General features: G+C 42.5%; 1 protein-coding gene across 8 annotated transcripts in view; it reads left to right on the top strand.

Moving 5' to 3' along the window:
- Positions 1–21,473, top strand: part of KCNT2 (potassium sodium-activated channel subfamily T member 2) — a 296,063-nt gene that overhangs the window by 111,336 nt on the left and 163,254 nt on the right. The window lies entirely within an intron of this gene.

Below are 21,473 nucleotides of genomic sequence, written 5' to 3'. Positions count from 1 at the left end.
AAATGGTTCAATACTCTCATCAAAGTGAGTGCAGAGAAAGTGATAACATTTCAGCTCATGGGTTGGAATAGCAGCTTCAGTAAGGTAGCACTACAACCCAAGGGCCTACCTAAGTATACTGACCCCTTTCCAACAGCAGAGCTCCCTGTCAAACCCTTATTTCTCAGGCTGTTAGGAGGCGGTAGAGAAGGAGCAGTGAATGGGGAGGACCCTGTGCAGAGCATCTATAGTTCTATCATTACTTACTGTGCTAGCCAGGGTGCCTGCGGTGTCCCTGCATTGATGAAGCTCAGTCTGTCATTCTGGAGACACTGATTTGATTTTCTCCTGCTTTATTTCTCCAACCTAATTCTTCTGCTAGCCACTTCACCCTTCTGGTCAGGATAGAACAACACATGGCCTCTTTTAGTTCTGCCATTAATGTCCGTTCTTTAATCAGAAGAATTGGTGCTCTCTAGCAGCTCAAGGAATATTTCTATTTTTACTCCCTTCACTTACAGCCACATAACTGCATGAGGCCAGATCCCGCAGTCCTTTTCCAGCCATAATTCCTATTCAAGCCAAAACTTCTCATTCAACTCGCATGGGATTTTTTTGGCTGTGTAAGGACTGTGCCATTTGACCCACACTGTACATAATTAGGGCCCTAACAAAAATCAGCCCTTCCTCATGAAATCTGATCTCCCCTGCTGCTGGTCCTTCCCCCGCATGACTGCTCTTGGTGAGGAGATCAGAGGCACCTCCAGAGGCAGCACAGAAATGAGGGTGGTACGCCCTCACTTGTGCACTGCAGCAGCCTGGGAGCTGGGCATCCGTCCCTTCCCCCCACCCCCGCAGTTCCTGCCGCAGCTCTAGGCACCGAGCTCCTGGCTTCCCCTTCCTCCCCCAGCAGCTCCTGCTGGGGTGGGAGCTTCTGCTCCCAGTGGCTGCACCTGAGGCAGACTGGGCTCGGGGCCTCCCCCGCTCCAGCCGGAGCTGGGGGCTTCTGCTCCCTGTTGCTCCAGCCAGAGCTAAAGGCACCATCTACTGCTCCAACATGGGCAGCCTGGCCACGGGACTTCCCCAACCCCAGCTAGGGCAACCCGGTATTGGGGCTTCCGTCCTCCCCCTGCCGGAGTGGCTTGGGGCTTCCATTCCCCTCCCCTCCCCTCCCCAGCCAAGGCTCAGGGCAGTCTGGGCTTGAGGCTTCAGCCCCGCAGCTGCAGCCAGGGCTTGGGGCTTCTTCTCCGAGGGGTCCTGCCAGGGTTCAGGGTGACCCAGTTGGGGCTTCCACCCTAGGGCTTCTTCTGGGGCTGGGGCACCCATTTTTCAAGGGGGCCCCCTGCCTTAATCTGTCACTGGCCTGGACTAGCAGCCCCCGGCTGGGGCACTCCTAGTAGCATGGGGGAGATCATACCCACCTCCACCTCCCAGAATCTCCTCAAACTTAAGGCAGCTCAGAGAGCACAAAAGCGAGGGTGACAATCTTGTGATCTCCCCACACAACAACTTTTCAATTGCAACCCCTCTATGATCCCATTTTGGATCAAGACCCTCCCCAGTTACAACACTGTGAAATTTCAGATATAAATATCTGAAATCATGAAACTGACCAATTTTAAAACCCTCTGGCCATGAAATTGACCAGAATGGACCATGAATTTGGTAGGGCCTATACCTAATGCTGTCACTGTAATACCGGGATAGCCCATATTGCATCTTCAGCCACAGTTAAAGTACAATATAAAAGACTCTGGAGCAAGCTGTGCTTTAATATTTGTTACTGTCCAACGTTTCACTAAAGTGCTAGACAAATTACAAAGTATGCATCCACTTCACAGTGAAGCATGCTCTTTCTGGAAATAAAGCAGTTTCCCCGAGAGCTTGCAGTGTCCCGGCTTGAACAAGTATATGAGCTCCATTTGAAATGAAACATTGTGTTCGGGTCCAGGCATTTTGGTACCAACAGTAAAACATGTAGAAAATGGCAAGTTGACCTACAGTACTTGTGCCTGGTTTCAACAGTTTCAGATACAGACTCATAGATTATATGCTGACCTAGTGTTGACCCTGCTAGACAGAAAAATAAGCTAAATAAAAATTAAAAAACACCCAATAACAATTGCTAAATGAAGCACTTTGGCAGTAACTTGTAGTATTTGTTGACATCATTTGCCTAAGATGAGTCTTGTGTTGACCAGGAAATTGTTTATATTATTTATTTGAACATACAGTATTGAGATTTATATATTTGTAGGTAGCCATTCATATATGAATTTACAGTGTAGAGCAGTAATGACTACTGAAATATTCGAACACACCATAGACAGCATGCCAAACTCATCTCCAGGGTAAGGTCTTCAGTTATGTTATATCCTTGGTGAATTAGGGTCAGTGTCTTTCTTTAGTAGCTGCTCTTATTTATGGCTTAAACAGAGGCCCTGCTGCAAAGCAACAGAGGGGAGTAAAAATGTCCAATTGTGGGCCAAACCCATTGTTGGGGAGTGTGCAAAGGCAGAAAAGAGAAGCTGCTACCAGGCTGCCATTTCACATCCGACACAGAAACAGGCAGTGGCAAGAGTGGCTCTGTCCCCAAATGGACTGGGCCATGTACCAGAGCCAACACAGAACGCTTCTGCAGGCACAGATTACTCCCCATCACTCCCTTGGATGAAACAGGAAGAATGAACCAAATAGCTCCCCCTTAAATGATTTACAGGATTAATTACAATACAGCCCTTCATACCTGAAGATTTATAGGTACTAAACACTTGTAGTTCCCATTTACTTCAGTGGGAATTGTGGATGTTCAGCACTTCTGAAAGTCAGGCCACTTATCTTTATAATGCAGTGTATTAGAAGCCATGCTTATTTAGAAGATGCAGGAGGATAAGTAAATCCAAACAAGATATAGTAATTTATGGTAAATATGGTTTGAGGTTTTGTCTTACTTTACTCTGAAGATGAAATAACAAAATAGCTTCAATTGATACCCTCATAACCATTACAATTTCTGGGAAGTCAAACTTTTGCTTCATAACTGATTTATAAGTATTGATATATTAATTTACTGGTTGAGAAAAATGTGAGTTTGAAACCATATGTTATGCTCAATACATTTATGAGTTCAATTAATAAAATCATAGGAATGAAGGGCCAGGGGAGATGGAACAATTTTTATGGTGGGGGTGCTGAGAGCCATTGAACCAAACCTATAAACCTGTATATAATGGAAACCACTTCAAACCAGGGGGTGTGGCAGCCCCCCCCCCGAGTTCCAGCACCTGTGTATAGGGCTGGAAGGGAGCTCAAGAGGTCATCCAACTTCAGCCCCCTGCAGTGAGGCAGGACTATGTAAACCTAGATCATCCCTGACAGATATTTGTCTATCCTGTTCTTAAAAACCTAATGACAGGGATTCCACAATCTTTTTTGGTAATCTATTCCAGTACTTAAGTAGCCTTACAGTTAGAAAGGTCCCCCCACTTCCCCCCAATATCTAAACTAAATCTCCTTTGCTGCAGATTAAACCAATTATTCTTTGGCCTACCTTCAATAGACCTGTAAAACAATCCATCACATCCTCTTTATAACAGCTCTTAGTATATTTGAAGACTTGTTAGGTCCACTCTGTCTTCTTTCCTCGAGACTAAACATGCCCAGGCTTTTTTAGCTTCCTCATAGGTTATGTTTTCCAAACATTTATCATTTTGTGTTGCTCTCTGCTGAACTCTCATTTCTCCATGTTTTTCTTTGAATGCGGCACCAAAACCTGGACATAGTATGCCAGGCAAGGTCTCACCAGTGCTGAATAGAGAAGAACAATTAGCTCCTGCATACGGCACTCCTGTTAATACACCCCATACTGACATTAGCCTTTTTCAAAACTGCATCACATTTTTGGTTCATACGCCATTTGTGGTCTACTATAACTCCCAGTACTACTGTCTAACCCTTTATTCTCCATTTTGTTGTGCATTTGGATTTTCCCCTCCAAACTATAATACTTTGCACTTGTCTTTATTGAGCTTCATGTTGCTGATTTCAGACCATTTCTCCAATTTATCAAGGTCATTTTGAATTCTAATCCTGTCTTCCAAAGTGCTTGCAACTTCACCCAATGTGGCGTCATCTGCAAATGATATAAACATATCCTCATCTCCCCCAATGTTGACTATTCCTTGTAACCCTATTATCCTCTAGGTGCTTACAGACTGATTTTTAATAAAACTGTTCCAGTACCTTTCCAGGTATTGAAGTTAGACTGACTGATCTAATTCCCCGAGTCCTTTGTTCCTCAGAATGTTTGCTCCTCCCTAGCCCTCTGGGATCTTACCCACCTTCCATGAGTTCTCAACCATGACTCGAATGGTTTCAAGATTCATAGATTTCAATTAGTTCCTTAAGCCTAGAGTGAATTTCATCAGGCCCTGATTACTTGAATACATAGAATTCATCTAAATAGTCTTTAATCTGTTATTTCCCTATTTTCGCTTGTGTTCCTTCCACCCTGTTAATATTAATTGAGTTAAGCAGCTGGTCATAATTTACCTTTCTAATTAGACTGAAGCAATATAAGCATCAAGCACTTGAGTCTTCTTGGTATCTGGTATCAGCTCTCCTTCCCCAATAAGTAGTGAACCTGTTCTTTCCTTCATGTTTCTTTTGTTCCTAATATGTTTATAGAACCTCTCCTTACTGCCCTTTTTGTGCTTTAGCCTTTCTGATTTTATCCCTGCATGCCAAGCTATTCTTTTATACTCATCCTCATTAATTTGACCATGTTTCAACTTTTTATAATGTTCCTTTTTGATTGTCAGGTCAATAAAGAGCTCCTTATGCAACCATCTTTTCCTCTTCCTATTCTTCCCATCTTTCCTTCACATCAGCAGAGTTTGCTTTTGTGCCTTTAAATATTGTCTGAGAAACTACCAACTCTCCTGAATTCTTTTTCCTATTAGATTTTTTCTCCCACAGGGCACTACTTACCAATTTCTGAGTTTGCTGAAGTCTGCACTTTTTATTTATTTTTTTTTTTAAGTCTGTTGTTCTTATTCTGCTGCTCTCACTCCTTCCTTTCCTTAGAACAATGAAATCTCTTATTTCACCCAAGTTGACTTCTACTCAGTACTGGATTTACCATGGCGCTGGGCCCACAATCAGAAGGGACCCTGGCCAGCCCAATCCTCTGGCTGGCTCAGCCAGCAAGGAAAGCTGCCCCCACTCCTGCCTATTCCAGCCCTGCCTCTTCCCACCCATACTCCGCCCCCACCCTGCCCCCACTCCAGCCCTTCCCCTGAGGACTGCAGCAGGGGTTAGGCGCCCTGCACTCACTGGGCAGCAGTAAGTGGAGGACTGACCCGGCCCCAGCCTGCTCCATGCCTCCGACTCCCAGCCGTGCCACCAGTGAGTGCTGGGGGCGGTTCCCCCCTGCTCCCCAGTCCCAAGGCTGGGAGCCAGGGGAGCAGAACGGAGTGGGCTGGGGCCAGGTCACTCCACTCCAGGGCAGGAAGTGAAACAACCCGGCCCCAGTCCGCTCCGCTGGCTCATGCTGGGGGGCGGTTTCTCCCTGTTCCCCAAGCCTGGGGAGGAGATGGAGCAGTGGGGAAGGGGCATGGGATGGGGAAGAGAAGGGGGTAGGGGAAGCAGGGGCAGGGGGAAAGACGCAGTGGGGAAAGAAGGGGGTGGGATGGGGAGGAGATGGAGTGGTGGGGAAGGGGCATGGGATGGGGAAAAGAAGGGGATGGGGAAGCAGGGGCCCAGCATGTGGATCCCCTTGGCAGCAGCTGGGGCTCCCCTTTTAAGCAGGCCCATCAAACAGTCACGCTGACAAGCTCCACCTTCCCTGCACCTGTACCGCCCCAATGAGCCCCCCCAGACACCCTCCCCACTGAGCCCCAACCACCTACACCTGGATCCCTACCCAAATGAACCCCACCTCCCCTGCACCCAGAATCCACACCCCCCGCCCTGTGCTGAGCTCCAACCACTTTCACTTGGTCCCCCCTGCAAACTCCAATTGCCCCTGCAGTTAGTTTCACATACAGGGGGCTAGGCATACTCTTGCCTCTTACATGTGTGCATGGGTGCTGGGCATCGCGGGTCTGGGGGGTATTGGGCATAAGGATCTGTGGGGGAAGTCTCTGGGTGAGTGCATAAGGGCAGGGCACTGGGCAGGGGACAGTGTTGAAGGGGCGCGCTGGCAGCACAGGGCTGGGCAGGCCATTGTGCATCTAGCAGTTGTGGGTTTGTGTACAGTGTCTTTGTGCTGGGCTGAGTGGTGCCACTCCCACTGCACTGCACCTCATTGCCCACAACTAGCCCCTCGCTCTGCGGACCGCCCCCCATCACATGCCCTATTTTCCCAATGGGGGTCCACAAACATGTTTGGCGCCGGGCCCACAAAAAGTTAATCCAGCCCTGCTTCCACCTTCAGCTTCACAACCAATTCCTCCCTGTTAGTCAGAATCAAGTCAAATATTACTACCCCCTGGTTTCTTCCTCCACCTAATGACACAAGAAGTTGTGCCCAACACATTCCAGTTACTTATTGGACATTGTGTGTTTTGCCCTAGTACTCTTCCAACATATGTCTAGACCTTTGCTTAAAGCCCTGAATAAAGGGAGGCATGCAATGACTCCTTCCCAGGACTGCACCATTCAAGGGGGAGCCTCCAGACATAATTGGAGCTCAGAAAAGTACAATTCCTTCCCATCTCACCCTTGCTCCCAAAGGGATGCAACTTCCTTCAGACCTATACTGGGTGCTGATTGTTTCCATTCATGCTGTCTCTCAGGCTGAGCCCAGCCTAACTCCCATTTAAGATTTTCAGTGGGACTGAAGGAGTACATAGGTCTTGTGCTTGTCTCTTACGCAAGTGAATTTCAACCAAAGTATAGATCAATTCAAAGACCTGACTGTGTAAATAACCCCTTTGTTCTTAACAGATGTGTTCCTTTGAACACCCCACCATCAAGGAAGAAGGGCATAGTGTTTAAAAAGGGCATAGTGTTTCCTTTAGAGGGGAAGTGAAGGCTGAAATTAGACCTTTTTAAAATCAGCAGGACCAAATAGCCAGCTCTTTCAAAACTCTTGGATGCATGTTGACGAGCTCATCAAACCATTAATATTGATTTTCAATATGCATTGGAGCACTGGAGAAGTTCCAGATGACTGAAAGAAATCAACTATTGTGCCAATTTCTTAAAAGAGGGTAAACAGATGTCTTGGGTACTTATTGGCCTGTCAGCCTGACATCAGGCCCAGGCAAAATAATAGAGCAGCTGATACAGGATTCAATTAATACAAAGAATTAAAGGAAAAGAACCTAATTAATGCAAATCAGCATGAGTTTCTGGAAAATAGATCTTGTCAAACTAACTTGATTTTTTTTTTTATAAAGTAACAAATGTGGTTGATAGAGGTAATAGTATTGACATATACACTTAGACTTCTTTAAGGCATTTGACTGGTACCACAAGACATTTTGATTTTAAAACTAGAAGGATATACAATTAACATGAAACACATTATATGGATTAAAAACTGGCTAATTAATAGGTCTCAAAATGTAAGTGTAAATTGGGGATTTTCATTGAGTGGGCGTTTCTCCAGTGGGGTCCCAGAGGGATAGGTTCTTGGTCATATGCTATTTAACATTTTTATCAATGATCTGAAATAAAACATAAAAGCATCACTGACAAAGTTTGCATAAGATACAAAAATTGGGGGAGTGATGAATAATGAAGGGACAAGTCACTGATTCAGAGTGATCTGGATCACTTGATAAACTGGGCATGAGCAAACAAGGCCTTTTAATACAGCTAAATGTAAATATGTACATCTAGGAACCAAGAATGTAGGCCATACTTACAGTATGGGGAATCTATATTGGGAAGTAGTGACCCTGAAAAAAGACTTTTAGGTCATGGTGTATAATCAGCATAACATAAGCTCCCAGTAGGATGTTGCAGCCAAAAGAGCTAACAGGATCCTGGGATACATACAGGAGAATCTCAGCTAAGAACAGAGTGGTTATTTTACCTCTATATTTGGCACTGGAGCAACCACTGCTGGAATACCACATCCCATTCTGGTGTCCACAATTCAAAAAGACAGTTAATAAAGTAAAGAGGGTTCAGAGAAGAGCCAAGGAAATGATTAAAGGAGGAGAAAACATGCCTTATAGGATAGATTCAAAGAGGTCAATCTATTTACTTTAATAGAGAGAAGGTTAAGGGATGACTTGATTACAGTCTATAAGTATCTACACAGGGAACAAATATTTAATGATGGGCTCTTCAGTCTAGCAGAGAAAGGTAAAACACGATCCAACGTCTGGAAATTGAAGCTAGATAAATTCAGTCTGGAAATAAAGAGTACATTTATGACAGTGAGTAATTGACTATTGAGACAATTTGCTAAGGGTGATGGTGGATTCTCCATCACTGAGAATTTTTAAATCAAGACTGGATTTTTTCTAAAAGATATACTCTAGGAATTATTTTGGGGAAGTTCTATGGCCTGTGGGGATACAGGAGGTCAGACTACATGATCACGATGGTCCCTTCTGGCCTTGAAATCTATGATTCTATAACAATCATATATATTTTTGTATTCTCTAAAAGTAAGTGTTTTCTGTGTTTTACTCCTGATAGCTCTGCAGAATCTACACATGTAAGGAGGAGTGAGCTGGAGTCATTGAAGACCTGTTTACTAAGTTCCAAACAGTTTTATCAATGCAAACCTGTCAAAAATCAGTGTTTCCAAAGCATCACTGAGGGTATAATTTTCCTTCAGAGCATTTACTACAGCCTGTTCTGTGAGATAAATTAGGTAGCCAGCTTCACTTTCAGAACCTAGTTTGAGGTGTGCAGGGCTTGCAGTTAGTTTCATATAGAGAGGGCTAGGCATACTCTTGCCTCTTACATGTGTGCAATGTGAGTGACTGGGGAGGCATGAGGAGCTTCCCTGCCACACACACCACTCCTCCCCTCACCCACTGCATGCAGCCCACTAAAGGCCCGGCACTATTTGAATCAGGGACTCTGGGAAGTGCAGAGACTGCTTATTCCCTAGTACCCCAGGGGTGCACAGTGCCTCAAAGGGAGCTGTGAAGGAGTAAGGCCATGGCCCTTCCTTCCCCACTCTGGTGAGTGGAGCAGGACTACTACACAATGGAGCATGCTGCACTCCTAAAGGTCACAGATGTGGGCTTGCTCCCACTACATGCCAAGGACTTTGGGGAGGCATTCTTTCTCACGGGTCCCAATACCTCCCATGGGGATGGTACAGCACTGCACCATCCTTACTCTGGACTGTGTCCAAAAGGCACAATCTATCCTAAAAGAACATCTGAAATCAAAGTCTGAGAGGCAAGAAATACTGAACCTCACAATGACAACCGTAAGGTTGTTTTTTCAAAGTAGAATTACACTTCAAAGTTAGGATCAAACACTAAATATATAAAAAGAGCACCTTCTTACTCAAGTCTGCTACCTATGTGTATCTGTCATATTTGCTGACTTTAGGAACAATCAAGTTTTTACTACTGCTAGCAGCCCCCAGGTCTCAGCTGGGGGGAGGGGGGTTGGTGGAGAGGGGGAGAACAGACAGGGGTAAGGGGTCTGGCTTTCAGCACCCCCACTATCCAAAATGTTCCCACGCCACTGACTATAGACAATTTATATGAATTGTATTCTGTCTCATTCATCATGAGCAAAACTATCAGTTAATATCTGTGGTTATGCATCAGATCCCAGGCTGAACTTGCAGGGCAAGTAGTTAGAAAAGTCATCTTTTGGTTATATTTGATCAAACAGTCAATAAGAATAGACATAGAACCTCACAATAGCATTTGTAGGGAGCTACTTTTCAGACTACTCTCTGTAATATAAATGTTTTCTTCAGGGACATATTTCTAAAGATGCCTAGTACCTTGTGTATGTTGTGGTGAAACAATCACTCTGAATATAATTTCAGTAGAACTCTGAGCTACATTAGGAACAGAACCCCCGCTACATTCCATTCCTTGACAGTCTGTTTGTGCATGTGGAGTAGGAGTGGTTGGCAGCTACATTCAAATTTGCTTAACCAGTAGTTTGTTCTGTATGTGGCAGTACATCTAAGGATTTCTCTTTATTCAAGAGACTTTCTTACTTCAAAGGCAGTACAAACTCTCCAGTAAGTTTCTTTAGGCACATGAATTGTCCTCCCAAGAACAGCATTACATGAAACAAAAAATATTTTTACTAAAATAAGTGTCCTTATCAGACAGAATGTTCTGTGATAGATTGAGAGGATATAGCATAAATTATAGTACTTACAGAGTTTGTTGTGAATCATTTATCCACTGAAGGCTAGCACTCATTTAGCAAATGAAATATTCACCAGTGACGTATTCAACAAGCTCTATGGACAGTCAGAGTCACCCCCCATCCACAGCACTGAATCAATAAAACATTTCATTGTTTTTCAGCACTAGTAATCATAAAGAGCTATGAGCATATAATGAGAAGGTTGCTTTGGCAGCAGACTGTCAGAGGAGTCAATGTTTTATGCTTAGGACTATAAGAAGCTTGCACAAACTTTGCCATAGAAGAGGTCCAGTAACTCAGGCCTGACCCAAAGCTCATTAATGTCAATAAGATTCCCAGTCCCTTAACATCAGATCATCAGGATGCTTCCAAATACTGAGCTGCATAATATAGCACACCAGACGTGTTGTGGTTTTTTCTTCTTTAAAAAGAGGTCCAACAAAAAACAAAAACAACTGCAAATAAAAATCCTTAGGCAAGATTCTTAGCTGGAGTAAATCTATGTATTTCTACTGGAGACAAAGACACCCAGGTTTACCCCCAGCTGAAGATCTAGACAAACGTGGTGTGACACTAGGATATAAGTATGGTCAATTATGAGTCATAGGATAAGACATGCTTTTCGGCTCTGGATAATCATCTAGGCCCAGATTCTTAAAGGTATTTCGGTGTTGATTTAAATGGGAGTGCAGTGTCTACATGCCTTTGAGGATCTGGGCCTAGATGATTATCCAGAGCCAAAAAGCATGTCTTATCCGATGTCTCATAATTGACCATACATTACTATTTTGTCACATATTGCACTCAGTGTTAAGGGCCCAATCCTACAACCTACTCTTTTGAGAGTTTTGCATCCAAAGAGACTACTGGGTTGGACTCTAAGGACTAGATTACAAAGGAACTTAGGCATGGTGATGCTCAGCCTAGCTTTTAGGGACTTAAAAAACTATTGGGATTCACAAAGCCTGAGTTCAGTAGCAAGGCTTCCTATACAATAAATTGGGAGAGATAGATGCCTCAGAAAGGGGTTCACAAACGCTAGCATGCTAGGCAACTCCCTGCCTAAGCTAAGCAATGGGAGATGCCCAGTGGAGGGGTGTGTTCTTAACCTCTGCCCCTCAAGGAGATTGGTGCCTAAGTACAGGCAGGCTCCTCCCTCTGCTTGGTATTCTCAGCTGCAAACCCTCTTGGAGTTAGGTGCCTAGCCACTTTGGGGAAGGGAGGAGGAGCTGCCTGATAATCACTTTTAGCCCAGGGGTTAGGGAACTCACCCGCGATGTGGGGGTCCGTCAGTTCAACTCTGCCCTCCACCTGAGGTGTAGAAGGGATGTGCCATCTCTCAAATGAGTGCCCTACCTACTGGGCTATGGGGCATTCTGATGTGGGGCTTCCTTTGTCACTTCTGAGGGAGAACGAGGAGCCTTTGCAGCATGCCTGGAAGGTTGATAATGGTACATTTTTACATGTTCATTGGTTGTAATCAATGTGCTATTTTACTGTCTTACATCGTGCCAATTCTGGAGTCCTTCACAGGCAGAGACATGAAATTTAATGAAAATTGTACCCATAAAGGACTGTGAATTACTGCTCATTAGGCAAAATTATGGGAAAGAATATGTGAGCCAGATCCTCAACTGGCTTAAGCATACTTCCACTGAAGTCAATAGAGCCACACCAGTTTACACCAGATAAAGATCTAGCCTGTCTACCTGAAGTCAGATATTTGCCCAGATATTTTATCATCTCTACATTTGTTCATATGTCATTCAACTTAAACATTGTTACTGGACCAGTGATAATAAATTGGTCCTTTAATCAATGCAGAAATCAAGTACAGGTTATGAATCAACATTCTGCTTAGAGAATCCTGTTAAAGAAATAGTGTCTGAACAAAATTCAGTCAATTGTGTGGTTTAGGGTTCAACTATAACAAGGTCACATTAGTAGCCAGGTCAATTGTAATTTCATGCAGGTCTCACTAAGAGTTCAGGAGTTAGCTAGCATTTCTGCATGTTAGCATCTTCTATTTAATTATTATTAATAGGCAAAGGGCCACAGTTTCTTGAACTCAAGTTACTGATCTGGACACTGGATGAAGAGCCCCTTAAGAAGGGACAGCTTGAAAGAATAAGTACTGTTGACTGGAGGCAAGCTATTTTAATATAATGATTAATGGTATCATTAGAGTCCTGATGTTTTCCTTGTGCTTTAGTTTCTCTAGTCCCCCTACTCCTGTCCCCTCATTCTGCATTTTTAGAATGTTGCATTAAAATGAACACCCTTGTAACAAAGCTGAACAGTTTGAAAGTTAGGCATGGTTTAGCTCTGACATTTCCAGTCATTTTACTGCCAGGTGCCAGTTTTTATTTGTATTTTGAGGTCCTGGATGGAACCCACAAAGTTATAGGCAGAAACTTTTACACAAGTCCTGCAAATGTGCACTTTAATGTGCACTGGATAACTTCACATTTGTTGGCTGTATATATTTTAAGATTTGAATTACATTTAAAAAACAGATCATGTGTAATCTGGTCTTAATTTACAATATTGCATCAAATGTATTTTATTTTAGGATAACAATTCATTTTGCTATTAAATGTTACAGGTCAGTTTGCCAAATTCATTACATAATTTGAAGTTATACATTCCCTGTGAATAAAAGAGATTTAACATGTGGAAATTTCATAAATTGCTTCTCTTTGATTAAATTGCTTTGTAGAAAAAATAAAAAGAACAAAATATAAAGCCATGACCATATATTGCATTGAACCTGCAGACTAGGTCTATTGATATTTCCGGGGGGGGGGGGAATAGAGTGTAGGTTGCTTAAGTATATTTTTAGTGCAATGAAGAAAAAACAATAATTATGCACTTCCACAATAAACTCCCTTTCAGTCCTAACATGGAACCATTCACAATATGCACGTCCATTTCCTCATAATCACTTAGATTGCATAATCTACCTCAGCAAGATTAATATATCTCATGGACAAACATGTATACTGCTAATATGAGGTTTCCAGAGAAACTATAATGCTAAACAGTAATATAGTTCACAACTAGAATGATGTGTATATTTTCTTAGTAGACATATAGTCCATTGTATTGTGGCCTCATCAAGGAATAATACCAACATTCTTTCATTAACTTCTCTATGATCTCTCCTTGAAAAAATACTGGGTGATCCTACCATTTATTTTATTCTGATAGCACTCAAACACACAATGAAGATTTCGGGCCCTTTGTACTAAAACCTGTACAGAGACAAAGGAAGTCAGTCACTGCCCCAAAGAGTTTACAGTCTGGACTATATGCAGGCAAAACTCCCCACTGATTTCAATGGGAGTTTTGTCTTAATAGGAATTGCTGGAACATGCACATAATTAGTGTATTAGAAACTTAGGGCTAGATTGTGCAACACTTATTAATTTTGATGTGAACTTGCTCACATCAGTAGTTCCAATGACTTCAATAGCTACACAATGTAGCAGCTTGTAAATTTAGTACAGAAACTCTGTTAGTTCTTGTGTTAACCCTGTACCATTTCAATTTGATAGACTGGCAAGATTTTAATGTGTGTAATGCCATTCCTTTTGTTCTGAATGCTTCTCTCTTTTGTATAATGTGGTATAATTTTACATTTTAAACATATAAATATGTATACGTCTTTTTAGTTCAAGCCATTCAAAGAGTAATTCAGGGAACATGTATTCTATTGTGCAGTAAAGTCAGGAAGCGGAAAGTATGGAGAATGAATCAGATAGGGTACCTACCAAACATGGTTTCCATAGAAACTTACATAATTGTAGGCTGATCTCATGTAATTTCAGTTATTAATTTGGTGGTGCATAATATTTCCTTTATTACTCTCTTTAGAGTTTTCCATGTGGTTATTTCTAAGATCTAACAACACTGGTCAAAAATCTTTTTTAATGCCCCCTATGGAGAATTCTTTGTTTCTGCTTTTGACATAGCTGTATCCAGAGGCAAATGAAGGCAATGGTAACTACTTCAGTGGGTTGTGGCTCAGGCTTGTACAGATTTACAGTATATAAATCAAAAGTACTTTCTAACTAATATATATCGTGGCAGTCATCTTTGTCTACCCTAACGCTGAAGTACAGCATCTCTTTACTTTATAGAGTAAATAGGAAATTAACAATAAACAAGAGTCCACTCTCTTGAAACTAGAGAAACATTAAATTAACTAAGACAGTTTGATAGGGGAGTTTCTTTTTGATTCAAGCTGGGAGCTGAATAGGAGCTGTCTGTTATGCATAATCTCTTCAGTTGACAATCAAGGCTTTGCTGATGTTCTAGTATAGGTAGCAAGTCACCTGCTAGTTTGGAAATCAATAGCACCAAACTGAATTTCAGATCCAATTTGATTCAGGCAATGAAACTAGGCAATATAGATTTGAATAGGAATTCAGAAATTTGAATATCTCCCTCCCCCACTCATCTAACTATTACTTCTCTTGAATAAATACAACTGATACATTTGGAATATATATACACACCCAAAATTTGGGCTGCTGAATGAAGAGGAAAACTAATGGAATCAGAGGGTAAAAAAATGTATAATTTTTTTTTAATCCTGAAATAAGATTTGGCTTATATGCTCGCACTTAAAAGTCATGTTGGACCTGTATCAGGTGGTGGTTCTTCTCTGGGTTTGGTTTCTAGATAAAAAACTAATGCCAAAATTAGCTTCTTGCACCCTCTATTTCATCTGTCATTGAACTTCTTGCTAGCATTTACTACAATATATATCCCAATCTTCAAGGCCAGCTAAATGGTTTCTCCTCCAGTGACAAACAGTGGCAGATACATAGTTGTTAGACTAGTGGGATCTTTGTACTGCTGTTTCTGATTAACTCTGAATGATGGGAGTTTGACTCTATGGGAGTTGGGCACATAAGAGCCTCTGAAACTCCTAGCTTCTGTTGTTAAGATGTACAGTGATTACTACTTGGTGGAATAGTTTCCTTGTATCCCATTCTAAATTGAAGTTGTGCTCTGTGTCTGATAAGAGGGAACTAGAGGGTCAGCAGTCAGAATGAGTGAAGTGACAGCACTAGATTTCAATAAATTTTAACATATCATTTACCAAGTCCTTTTGTCCAGCAGTGGATGTAACCAATCACATTAATCTCAGCTATGTCACTAAAGTGTATCAGCGTCTCTGGCTCCTGTCCGGCAACCTGTTTGTATTCAGTGAGTTCAACTACTACTTCTCAATCATCATCCTCAATCAGGCACCACAGAACTACTTAGTGGACCTTCAAGTGATACAAAAATGGCGCTCAGATTAATATATATATTAGGGCTGTCGATTAATTGCAGTTAATTCACGCGATTAACTCAAAAAATTAATCGTGATTAAAATTGTTTATCACAATCAGTTTTAATTGCACTGTTAAACAACAGCATACCAATTGAATTTTATTAAATATTCTGGATTTTTTTTACATTTTCATATATATATAAAAAGTGTAATTATTTTTATTACAAATATTTGCACTGTAAAAATAACAAAAGAAATAATACTTTTCAATTCACCTCATACAAGTACTGTAGTGCAATCTCTGTTATGAAAGTGCAACTTACAAATGTAGGGGGTTTTTTTTACATAACTACACTCAAAAACAAAAATGTAAAACTTCAGAGCCTACAAGTCCACTAAGTCCTCCTTCATGTTCAGCCAATCGCTAAGACAAACAAATTTGTTTACATTTACAGGAGACAATGCTGCCCTCTTCTTATTTACGTCACCAGAAAGTGAGAACAGGTTTTTGCATGGCACTTTTGTAACCGTCACTGCAAGGAATTTACGTGCCAGATATGCTAAACATTCATATGCCCCTTCATGCTTCGGCCACCATTCAAGAGAACATGCTTCCATGCTGATGACATTCATTAAAAAAACAATGCATTTATTAAATTTGTGACTGAACTCTTTAAGGGAGAATTGTGTGTCTCTTGCTCTGTTTTACCTGCATTCTGCCATATATTTCATGTTATAACAGCCTCGGATGATGACCCAGCACATGTTGTTCATTTTAAGAACACTTTCACTGCAAATCTGACAAAACACGAAGAAGGTACCAATGTGAGATTTCTAAAGATAGCTACAGCACTTGACCCAAGGTTTAAGAATCTGAAGTTCCTTCCAAAATCCAAGAGGGACGAGATGTGGAGCATGCTTTCAGAAGTCTTAAAAGAGCAACACTCAGACGCAGAAACAACAGAACCCGAACCACCAAAAAAAGAAAATCAACCTTCTGCTGGTGGCATCTGACTCAGGTGATGAAAATGAACATGTGTTGGTCCACACTGCTTTGGATTGCTATCAAGCAGAACCCGTCATCAGCATGGATGCATGTCCCCTGGAATGGTAACTGAAGCATGAACGGACATATGAATCTTTAGCGCAGAAGTTCTCAAACTGGGGGTTGTGACCCCTCAGGGGGTTGCGAGATTATTACATGGAGGGGTCACGAGCTGTCAACTTTCACCCAAAGCCCCGCTTTGCCTCCAGCATTCATAAGGGTGTTAAATATATACATTAAAAAAGTGTTCTTAATTTATAAGGGGTCTAAGAGGCTTGCTATGTGAAAGGGGTCACCAGTACAAACGTTTGAGAACCACTGCTTTAGTGCATCTGGCACAAACATCTTGTGACACTGGCTACAACAGCACCATGAGAGCGCCTGTTCTCACTTCAGGTGACACTGTAAACAAGAGGCAGGCAGCATTATCTCCTGCAAACGTAAACAAACTTGTTTGTCTGAGCGATTGGCTGAACAAGAATTAGGACTGAATGGACTTGCATTCAAAAATAAAACAAGGAAAAATTTTAGAACCTGCATTTTTTAATATAAATTCTACATTTGTAAGTTGCACTTTCACGATAAAGAGACTGCACTACAGTACTTCTATTCAGTGAACTGAAAAATACTATTTTTGTTTTTTACAGTGAATATCGTTGTAATCAAAAATATAAAGTGAGCACCGTACACTTTGTAATGTGTTGTAATTGAAATCAATATATTTGAAAATGTAAAAAACATCCCAAAATGTTCAAATAAATGGTATTCTATTATTGTTTAATCATGCGATTAATCGCTTGACAGCCCTAATATGTGTGTGTGTGTGTGGTGTGTGTGTATATACATATGGGCATATAAAATATATATAGTGGTTGGACCTGTGCAGTTGTGCATGAGTGGGGGAGAGAGAGACAATACAAAGAATCGTCTCTGTACTTCTACCCAGGGCTATTTCAAAACATCAGTTTGTAAGCAGAACTGCTCATTTAAAATCAATAGGGTATTCTGCTTTAAGAACCAAAATTATGATATGTTCCATAATGTAGGTCAGAACTGCAGTTCGAGTACAGCTAGAAGCAGTGGTTCTAACCATCTCAAAGGATGCTGGCAGAAGTAGAGCAATAGCCATGTCCCTACACATGTCCCAACACGTCCCACTGGTCAGAGCAGATGCTGCGCTCTCCAGAATGGCAGAGCTGCCAATGCTCTGTGCATTCTGGGGATCCGTTCCCCTCCCCACTGAGAGAATTCCTAGATGAGTCGGCAAGAATTCATCCTAGAGGCTTTCCCTCCTTGAAACCGCCTTCCAGCACAGACTGTGACTGTAAGCAGATATCCAGCCTTTAGTCACTTTGCTTTCTGAGGTATGAGTAGGAGACTTTGAATGGCATCCTAAGTATCTAAGGGGTCCCCCTTTTTTTAAATCCAAACAAGTGCACACTGGTGAGCATAAGAGTAGGTATCTATTATGGAAGGTATCCAAACTCTATCAGAAGGGTCTGGGTATTTGCTGAATGGTGAACAAGGTGTCTTGGAGCAAAGTCTCAGAAGGGAGACTATTAATTTTTTTTTTTTTTAAAGAAAAGGATGATGAATGTTTCTCAGTTTCCCAAGTCAGCATCTATGGCATCCCATTTGGGCATTTAGAAACCAAATCTTGAGCAACATCTGTTTCTGTTATGCCTGATTTCAGCTAGTAGTTTAGGAAAGCATGTGGAAGTCAGTATTATATCCAAATGAAGTTTCAATTTTTGGTGGGTGGAATGTATTTATCCAAACTGGGATTGGGCCAGGACATTTGGTTTGGCTCAAAAAATTATGCAGACTCAGAAAACCACAGACATTCAGGACTTTAGTGTTAAGCTTATCAAAAAGCTGACACATTGAGAACCCCACTGATTCCTATTAAAACATTGTGGGGGGAAGGCTGTTTTAGTACGGACTCAGCAGTAAGATCACCAATCATCAACACCACTTCCTTCAGCATGTGGATTGAAGGCTTCAAAGGAACTGCCAAGTACTGGACCTATTCCTTCTTTATGAGCTCTCATAGGATTACAGCACAAGGTAACATGGCTGGAGGCCATTGACAGGGCCCAATTCTGTTCTAATTTAGACAAGGTAAATTAGGCATAACTACTGAAGTTAGTTTAGTTACACTGATGTAAATAAGGGGAAAAATCAGGCTGATGGTATATAATATGATGTAATATGGGTGCATTTTGTAAAAACTAGAATTGGTAGTCCATCAAGCTGTAAAGGAAAGAGAAGCCAAGTGGGTGGGGATAGGGGAGAGGAGAACACTACTCAGGTACAGAAGGAAAATCAAATTAATTGCACTCAAAAGTGAGACAGGCAGGAGTACATTCTGTGAGATAAGATGTGGGAACAAATATAGATCTGGACTGCAATCAAAAACTGTACATAGCAAAATATTGTACCAAAATATGAGAAGAAGATCTTTGGTTTAATTTTTTGGTTTGCCAGGACAGACAGAAGGTAGGGTTGATTGCAGGTACCAGCCGTAGGACAATTTAACAGCAGTGAGTGCTACTGGGTTTTTCATATCACTCATTACATGAAGGTATTAAATTTCACATCTGATTATGTCTTGGAAACAAATAGAAAGAACTGATATCAGATGCTGTCCCTGAAAATATCATTTTAGACACCAACAGACAGAGTGGCATGTTTACCAGGGGATCACTAATTCCGATGCTGCTTTACTACTTAAAACTCAATTCGACTTGAAGTCATTACAACTCACCTTTGTCCCAAAAGCCATGAGCGTGCAAACATCAAAAAATGTATTTCACTGACTGATTCATAACACACTGATAACTACTCACAGTATAACACAGGGATTTTGTCAACAAAAAGCACCCTATTAACAGTGTGTCAGGTAGTGTACTTACCACCTGAAGTGCCTCCTTGTGTCAGTGTGCTATGCTGCAAGGGCCCTTGTCTCCAGTACTGCAACCATTTGCTTCTGACTAGGTCTTCCATGGCTCAGCCCTGTGGCCAAGCCACGTGAAGTTCAGTCCTCTTCTGGGTAACAAAAAGGTCCAACTTGAAAGTTCACAAAATGTCCCAACAGAAAAGAGTCTTTACCCCCTGTCTTGGGCTATTCCTCAGCTCATTCTTGGGGGGCAGAGTGGGAGTCAGTCTTCAGCCCAACTGAGAGTTCAATGTTTCTTCCATTGGGCTTGCCTACAACTTCCTCAGGCCTGGTAGGGAAACCAGACTTACCCTCTACTTGGGTTCTGGCCCAGGCAGCCTGTATTAAGCAACTAGGTCTGCTTCTTAGACATGAAGCTGTTTCCCTGGTTCACTTCCTATCCCCAAACCCCCTTGTACTTCTTCCCCACAGCTTGTATTTAAACAGTTTCCCTTTGGATCTCAGGCCTCTAGTTTCTTCCTACACTCTCCCATTCCTCTGCAGGTGTGCTGGAACAATTTGTATAGTGGGGATGCTGAGAGCTATTGAACCAAACTGTAAAACTTGTATCTGATGGAAACCACTTCAAGCCAGGGGGTGCAACAGCACCCCTAGTTCCAGCACCTATGCTCTTCTGACCCTCTTGAGCTGGATAACTCTCTGAGAGGTTTTTCTCCACAACAGAGTCCTGCCTCCATTGCAGTCTCACCCCTACTGAGTTCCCTTAGCTTTTTAAGGCTCAGGTGCCTAATGACCCTTACTTAATGCTTCCCCCTCACACCAGAAGGTAATCAGTCACAGATGCCTTAACCCCACATTTAATAAGTGATGGAAGTTAGCCCCATCACAGAGAGGAGTTGACTCTGACCTTTAAAATGTAGACTTTTATGCTTCCTCAGTTTCTAAATGTGGAATTGATGATTTAGCCCATTATATATCACAGAATAAAGTTATGAACACATAGCCTTCAATGTTGCTACAAAAAGAAAAGGAGTACTTGTGGCACCTTAGAGACTAACAAATTTATTTGAGCATAAGCTTTCGTGAGCTACAGCTCACTTCATCGGATGCATGCAGTGGAAAATACAGTGGGGAGATTTTATATACACAGAGAACATGAAACAATGGGTGTTACCATACACACTGTAATGAGAGTGTTCAGGTAAAGTGAGCTATTACCAGCAGGAGAGCAGGGTGGGGGGGAAACCTTTTGTAGTGATAATCAAGGTGGGCCATTTCCAGCAGTTGACAAGAACTGTCAGTTTGCAAATTAATTCCAATTCAGCAGTCTCTCGTTGGAATCTGTTTTTGAAGTTTTTTGTTGATGAATTGCCACTTTTAGGTCTGTAATCGAGTGAGGCTTGAATTTATTACGAGAGTGTATAGATGTTTCCTTGGCGCAGTTTGGAAGCAGACCGTCTGCATCTCGTGCAGCTGGCTCACGGTGAAAGGGTGAGGGAGTCGGTTGGGTCCATGGGGCAGGGGCCCAATTAAAAGGTCCGGTGGGCCTGGGGTAGAGGGTGGCCGGGGCGCGCCCTCGTGCAGGACCCAGTCGAGGTAAACCCGAGCAGCGGGCGGCAAAGCGGCCTTCACCTCCTGAAGTACGCGCTGGGGAGTACGAGGTTTGGAGAGCCCCATGCACTAAGCGAGCGTCAGGGGATCCAGCCAGTCTCCCCGGTCGTAGTCCAGGAGGTCTCCGACTCTTGTGACTTCTGCCAGGACCAACCTCTGGCGCAATGAGGGGGACTCCGCCACCTGTGCACGAAGCTGGGGGTTGTGTAGCAGGGACTCCGCGAGGAGATCTGCCCCCTCGGTGGCCGACACGGACCTGGTCATTGAAAGCAGTTTCCAGGTCCGGAGGAGGTCCTGGTAGAAGACCGGCAGCCTGGAGACGTCTCAGGGAAGAC

This window comes from Caretta caretta, chromosome 8 (assembly GCF_965140235.1).
Source record: "Caretta caretta isolate rCarCar2 chromosome 8, rCarCar1.hap1, whole genome shotgun sequence".
Classification (NCBI taxonomy): Eukaryota; Metazoa; Chordata; order Testudines; family Cheloniidae; genus Caretta; species Caretta caretta.
Note: the sequence above shows the minus strand (reverse complement) of the source record. Positions and strands in the feature narration are given on the sequence as shown.